Source organism: Zalophus californianus, chromosome 13 (genome assembly GCF_009762305.2).
Source record: "Zalophus californianus isolate mZalCal1 chromosome 13, mZalCal1.pri.v2, whole genome shotgun sequence".
NCBI lineage: Eukaryota > Metazoa > Chordata > Mammalia > Carnivora > Otariidae > Zalophus > Zalophus californianus.
The window spans coordinates 26297550-26305115 of NC_045607.1; positions in this window are offsets into that span (position 1 = coordinate 26297550).

A 7566-nucleotide genomic window follows, 5' to 3' on the forward strand; every position below is an offset into this window, starting at 1 on the left:
ATGTGTGATCTGACGGCACTTAGCTCCAGCACTCTGAGGAGCTGAAGGAGGAGAAGGAAGTCCAACTCATGGAGGGCCTTGGTTATAGCTACAGAAGCTGACTATTCAAGGAACCAAAAATGCACGTCAGTACCCAGAAAACCTGTTATGCAATTACCTGTATTTACTCAGACCAACTCTCAAGATAATCACAATCCATGCATACAACTCATCACCCAGTACCTCATGTAGGCACGGCCCTCCCAACCACTAATCTCCCCCTTGTATAACACACACACACACACACACACACACACACACACACACTCACACTCACACACTCCCACTCACCCCAAACTCCTCAGACAATACAACTTTTTAAGAAGTCCTTTGAAGAATGCCTTAAAGGATTTGAATCAATAATCTCCTCAGATCTAAAACCGGAGCTCCCCAGTTTGCTTTTTAATGATATCTCCCAGCTTGGCAATCACAACCAGTTCTTACTGTTCGCTCCTACCTAGTCTACTCCATTCTTCCTTCAGCCCACAGAGCATGTTTTTTTTTTTTTTTTTTCTTAAATAAAGAAACAGACATGGAATTAAGTCTCAGTGTCCCATGTGCTTCATTATCCTGGCTTGTTGGGAATGTGTTAAACATACAATGTGAGTTTTCGTAAGTAGCAGAAAAGGATCAAAGGAACCTACTTTACCAAAGGTTTTTCTTCTCTCTCTCTCTCTCTCTCTCTTTTTTTTTTTTAAGTAAGGTTTGGGTGATTCAGATCACACTAGGTAGTTGAGCTGATAAGATATGGAAGGAGAGGTCTCCAGCAGTAGTTTTTATTTCAAGAAAAGAAAACTTTTTAAGTCATAAATGTTCTTAGGTGCCTTTTTTTTTTTTCAGTTGAATTGCAAACCTGGAATTAGAAGACGTTTTGAAAAAATATGCTTGATGTTAACCCTAGGTAGTTATATAAATAGAGTGAATTGAATGAAGTTATATAGCCCAAAGATTATACTTTGCTATGCTGCTGAGATTTTTACATACCAAAAACTTTAAAACTTTAAATGGACTACTTAAAATTAAACACACACACATACATCTCCCTTAATAACATTTTCATGTTGCTCTTCTGTAAAACTGTACAGTGTTTGTTCCTATGTGCAGTAAGCAAGAGACCTTGGATTGGGAGGATTTGAATAAATCACCCTGAGATGAGATATAATGTGAAATGTGACTTTCCTGGGGAAACAAACTTGCTTATTTGATCTTATCTTTGCAATACAGAGGGATCTTGTTTCTCAACTTTTGGATGTCCCTAAGCTATTTGGATTTCTAAAGACAAGACCAAAATCCATTAAGATCTCAAACTGACTCAAGAGTACACATTTGTAATCATGATTCATAAGAATCTGGTTTATACAGGACTCTGAGACATTTTTCTCAGTAATACTTTTTAAAAAATGTTTTCAAAATCCAGTTTTGCTGAATAAAAATCTGTTTCTTCTGTTCTTTAATTTTGCAGCTACTATTGTGGTGTCACTACTATATGTCTATTCTTATGTTAACATCATACTGTCTTGATGGCTGTAGTTTTATAAGAAGTCTTGAGATCAGCTACTGTAAGCCCTCCAACTTCTTTCAAATTGCTTTGGCTATTCTGTTTTCTGCATTTCCATGTAAATTTTAAGTCAATCATAGAACTAATTTGTTTTTTTTTTTAAGTCTGCCAGGATTTTGATTGGGATTTCATTGACTCTACTGACCAACTTTGAGAAATTCACATAATAATAATAATATTGAATCTTCTGATACGAAGATGGTAGATCTCTCCTTGATTTTGTTATTTAATTGATCTCGGCAATGTTTTGTAGGTCTCAGTATATAGATCTTTCTTTTTTTAAAGATTTATTTATTTTAGAGAGGGAGAGCACGCGTGTGCAATCACGAGCGGGGGAGGAGCACAGGGAGAGAATCTTTAAGCAGACTTCCCACTGAGCATGGAGCCTGATGATGCGGGGCTTGATCCCATGACCCATGAGATCATGACCTGAGCCAAAACCAAGAGTCTCCCACCTAACTGACTGAGCCACCCAGGCTCCCCTCAGTATATAGATTTTGAACATATTTGTTAATTTTATCTGTAAGTATTTCATATATAAAATCAATTTTAATTGCTATATAATATTCCACTGAGCTAAAGGGCTATTATTACTCAACCATTCTACCTAATGTTGACTATACAGGTGATTTACAGTTTTTATTCTAATATAAGTAACATGGTGATAAACATTTGTGCATAAATCACTTTTTGTATTTAAAATTAGTTTCTTTATATAAATTTCCAGAAGAGAAGTTACTGGGTCAAAGGCCGTGCACATTTTTCAGGTTCTTGATACATACTGAGTAACTTTTTTCTTAAAGATGAATTACAAACATCTTTTTCAGATATTCCACTTTTTTCTCTTTTGTGGCCTAGGCAAACAGTCATTATTATACAATCTCCAAGAAACACAGAGAAAGGAAAAAAGATTTTTAAATCCCTTATGAAGAGAAATAGAACACATCAATTTTTCTATCACCTTGCTCTACAGTTGAATATAAGATCAAGCCAAGCTGTTACAGATGATGCCTTGGTTTTGGTTGGATTATTTCTAGTAAGTAACTCTTCCTGGGCCTCATCTATAGAATAAGATTGTTGGATGTATCAGTGCTTTTCAAACAGTGCTCTGAACAACCTCAGAGTTATGGAGGGGGAAGCTTTGTGATGAGCATCTGAGCTGACCAGCTCTGAGCTTCCTTGCATCTCTCCATGTAGAGAAACTCCTTTTGTCAGTTTTGCATAATGTGATTCTTTTTCAGATTTGTTTTAAAAATAGGAATCCAGTAATAAAAACAATTGGGAAAACCACTGACCTAGAGGGACTCTAATGTATTTTTCAGTGAACCATTTTATTTGAAGCTACACCATCTTCTAGCAGACTTGTCTACATATGAAGCCCTGGGGAAGCTAGGCAGCCATGACACCAAACATGTCACAAAACACCCTTAGTTCACAGAACACAACTAGTTCTGGACCAGTCTCAAAAGAGACTGGAATCAAAATTCAGATGCAAATGGAGATTTCTGGGTACCTACTAACAGGGCAGGTGCCCTGACTGCATTCTAACATACATTCTCTTATCAAATCCTCAAAAGAGATGCATGTGAGTACCACCATTTTGAAAATGAGAAAAGGAGGGCTCAGCTTAGTGAGTCCTAGACTTGAGACTTGAACTCAAGTCACCGGACCCTTTAGTCACACCCCACAAGTATCCCAGAGCCTGGTTTGAGATTGGGCAACAGACATACATTATTAAATAGGTCAAGGAATAAGAACAGGTGAGAAGCTCAGAGATTCACAGGAAGAACCCAGGACTGGAACATGCTTTCATGTCTACTTGAAAATCAAAACCAAAGCAGACAATTTGAAATCCAACCCCACTCTTTATTAGCTTATGATCTTGATCTTGGAACAATTCCTTAACTTCTCTGTTTCCTTTTACATAAAATGAGAGCAGTATTACTTCATAGGGTTTCTGAGAGGATTAAATGAGATGATGAATATGAAAATGCCCAGCTCAAAGTTGGCACATAGAGGGTGCTCATACCCAAAGTGCCACATAGACCACAGACACATCTTCAGCTACGGCAGTTTTGAATCAGGCCCTCAAAAGGCAGAGGAGAAGACAAAAGAGTGAGGGCCAGGAAAATCAGATTATTATTGTTTCTAGGCAACCACAGAAAAGGAATAATACAAGGGGCATTTCTCATAAGAGTACTACACTGGCTACCTCACAAAAAGACTCCCTTGTCCGGTTTTAAAAGTAGGATACAACTATCAACGACCACAGAGAACCTTTTAATAATTCAAAATTATTCAAAATTCTTCCCAACACCCCCTCCTCTTTCTCTTCTTTCCTCCCTCCCTCCCCCAATTCTCAAAGTACCCAGGGAGGAAGATAAGAGATGTTTTCATTCCAGTGTTATAAATGATCAAACTGAGGGACAGAGGAAGCTGAGAAAAGGAAGCACAGTTATCCACCTTAAAATCAAAGCCCCTTGGGCTGTAACCTCCTTGAGGCCAGCGTCTATACCTTGTTTTCTTATATATCTTTCCAAAAGGTTCTCAAAAATAAGTGCTGAGTGAGGTGCATTAGTCTGAAGTCTGCTCATTCAGGAGGCTCATTTTGTTCAAAGCAGACTCTCAGATTAAATTTCAAGGTCCCAGGTGCTATGGAAAGCTTCTTCAGTTGATACATTTCCATTTAGGAAAAACTTATTTTAAATGTCTTTGTACATTGTCATGTTCCACTGCTAATCCATTCTTTCTTTTCTTTCTGATTTTTGAATAATGCATGCACTTTTTTTTTTTAGAGACAACATAGGGGAAAAAAAACACTAACTGAGGATAAATTTTCATTTTGAAAAAAAAAAAAAAGAAACCCTTGATGTTAGCTCGTCCTCCTGATTGGCTTTAAGTTGCAAGTACAATTAATTGACCTTGGACATGACATGTTTTAAAGCCACAATGAGTGAAATTTTACTGGAGGCATATTTATCTTAAGTTGAAATGCAACTTGCTGTCTCAGAATATTATCTCAGTCTGGTATTATCTCTGACTGAAGGCAGGAAGTATTGTCCTGCCTATTTAAAAATATACTTCACTTGGACCCAAAATAAAAACATGTCAAATGCAAAGAGACCCACACTTGAACCTTGACTCCCCAGATTTACAATGTTCCATTATGAATATCACAAAAAAACTGCTCTGGGTCTCCAAATAAAATAACTACTTTTCCTCCTTCCCCAGCTTGTAAAAATTAAGATAATGCTGCAGTGTTGATTTCCTTAAAAGAAAGCATCCACTAGGTAAATGTTGAGACTCCCCTGGATTCTTAGTACCACCGGTTGTCACTATTAAAGTCATAAAAATAGGACAGAGAAGACATGTTTTGCTTCCGACAATTTGAGGATTGGATTTTCCAACCACCTTTGAACCTTTTGATGTTCAAATTCCTCACTGGCAGGCATTCCAAAGCCTTGCAGGGCTCCTGAAATCTGAGAAGTCTCCTCACCAGAGACATGTTGAGCTGAGCTGAAGGCTCGCAGATGTGGCTGCCGCCTGGCTCCCAAAACCGAAAGGGGAGAACCACAGTCAAATTATCTGGATGGTGCTTCCTGCTCTGCCCTTCCCGAGATCCCCTTCTATTCAAGGCCCCCTTCATTTTGTTTTTTGGGGGAAGGGGTTTGGCAGCCAAGAGGGCTCTCTCACCTCTAGCACTTTCTGATGGAGGCTATGTCTTCCCACCCCCTGCCCCACCTTGGGGGAGGCACTGACAGCCTTTCTTTGACGGTGTCACTCACAGCTGGAGGAGGGTCCAGCCTGAAGATAAATCTCTCACAGCTTGCTCATTCTTCTCCTGGAGGCTGTGAGGAGAATGATCAATGCTGTGCTTCAAGGCTAGCTTGCTCAGTGAACCACAGAGAAAGAGAGATTACAAAGAGCCCATTTAAATACCTAAGGCCCCTCAGCTCCCTTCCTCCTCAGGCATAGACTTGCTCAAAATTTCAATGAATATATCTACAAATGGTGGCCTCAATGAGATGGCTGGCAAAGCCAAAAATATAACCCAAGGAGATAACCCGGGGAGCTTCCTGAAAATGAAGCCCTGTATGTATCTCGAAAAGGGTGCCTCTCCATCCTAATTGCCTGAGCTGCCAGTTGTTGCATCCGACGGAAAGCAAGCCCTGGGACAAATGAGACTGAGAGATTAGCAGGACATTACTGGGACACTGACAGGTGCAAGACGACAAAAATTCATTTGCCAAGATGCTAAACGGTTGCTGCAGGCCCCCGGCTGGCCAGTTCTCTCTCTCCAAGAACCCGAAAATATTTCAGGGGTGGTGGGTCATTTTACACAAGCCAGAAGTCTTGTTGGGTTTTGTGTTGTGCCCTGCATTCACCGTGCAGTCCAGGAGTTAGCCTGTCTCTACGGCAACTGGTCACTAAGCTGGACTGCCTTTTCTCTCTCTTTAATAGACCATCTGGGAGTAAGGGTGCAAATTCTTTCTTCTCCCTACCCGCAGCCTGGTGCCTCCATCGTGCCACAGACAACCTTCAGCAGATACCATTACTACACACCCTGTCCATAACACTTGGTGCATGCCTTATAATTGGTTCTACTGCTACCAGATCCGTTCTATGCATGTTCTTTCCACTCCAGCATAAGAGTGATCATTTCAAGCTCAGACTTAACAATGTTATTCTCCTGCTTTAAAACACTCAGTGGCTCCCAATCAACTACAGGATTAATTGTTTGGCAGGTGCCAGACAGGGGCTGCTCCATCATCCTGGGTCCTGGTATGATGTAGACATGGAGTCCCAGCCAACCCATGATGGGCACGTGAAACCGTCATTTACTACCTCAGTCAAACTTAGCCAAAACGAGTGAAACTCTGAAGTTTCTCTGAAGTCATCTTGTTTGAGACATAACATGACATTTTGAGAACAATTAAGGGCCAATTATGTCTTCAAGAAGAAATAATTTTAAACAATCCTCTCTTAGGTTCAAGCCTATTGTAAGCCTTCTCAGAACTAGTAACTAGGGCAAATAAGCATGAAAATCTAACCCCTTCATCATGATTCAAAACACTGTAGTTAAAAAACAACAACAACAACAAAAAAAAACAAAAAAACTTTAGCTTGAGAATTCCCTTATATCTGAGAGAAAGAAAGAACTTGAAAATCTGTAAAAACTTCCATGACCCCAATGTATGATGTGATTTCAGGACAAGGAAAGATATCTACACTTTAAAAGTTTCTACTGTGCACCAAACACTATAAGAGCTTTATAAACATATAACATGGGTCTCAGCATGAGCCTAAATGTGCATTCAGACATGTCCAGATACGTCTGACAAATATGGGGCAGGCCAGCCAGATGCCTTTTTGTACAAAGGCATGAGGAGTTTCCCTGCAGAGGCCTCAGGGAAGAACGGAAGAAGGAGCAGCCCAATGGAGGGTACTATCATTCTGGGACCAGTGTGGTGGCCGTTGGATTTATCTCCACCCACAGCCCCCACAGGATTCATTATATCTGAGTCCTATGGAACAAGGAAGCTAAAGGAAACCCCTAATGAACTGCCTTCGTAAAGGTTGATGAAACATCGAGTCTCACGCAGTCCTGCAAGGGGACCCCTATAATAGAATGTGACACCAAGCAGGGATAGGGGCCTTCTTCTCTATCTGCCCTACAACATCTCATAGGCCCCAGGCCCTGTTTGGTTCTAGGAGTTGTTTTCCTGTTGCTAGTAGCCCTGAGCAAATGCCCTGCTAGAGACAGGGCAGCAAAGACGGCACCAGGAAGGAGTACTCTTGGAAACTGCTATAAACACTTGTAAAGTAACTCCATGGAGATGAGGTCATGGGCACACGAGAGGCCCAACCCTACAGAACCAGCATTACTCCTGCTGATGTAGCCCCATTAGTATTTACCTGATCAATTGACAATTACGCATCCAGCACCTACTCTATGCAAATAACTCTGT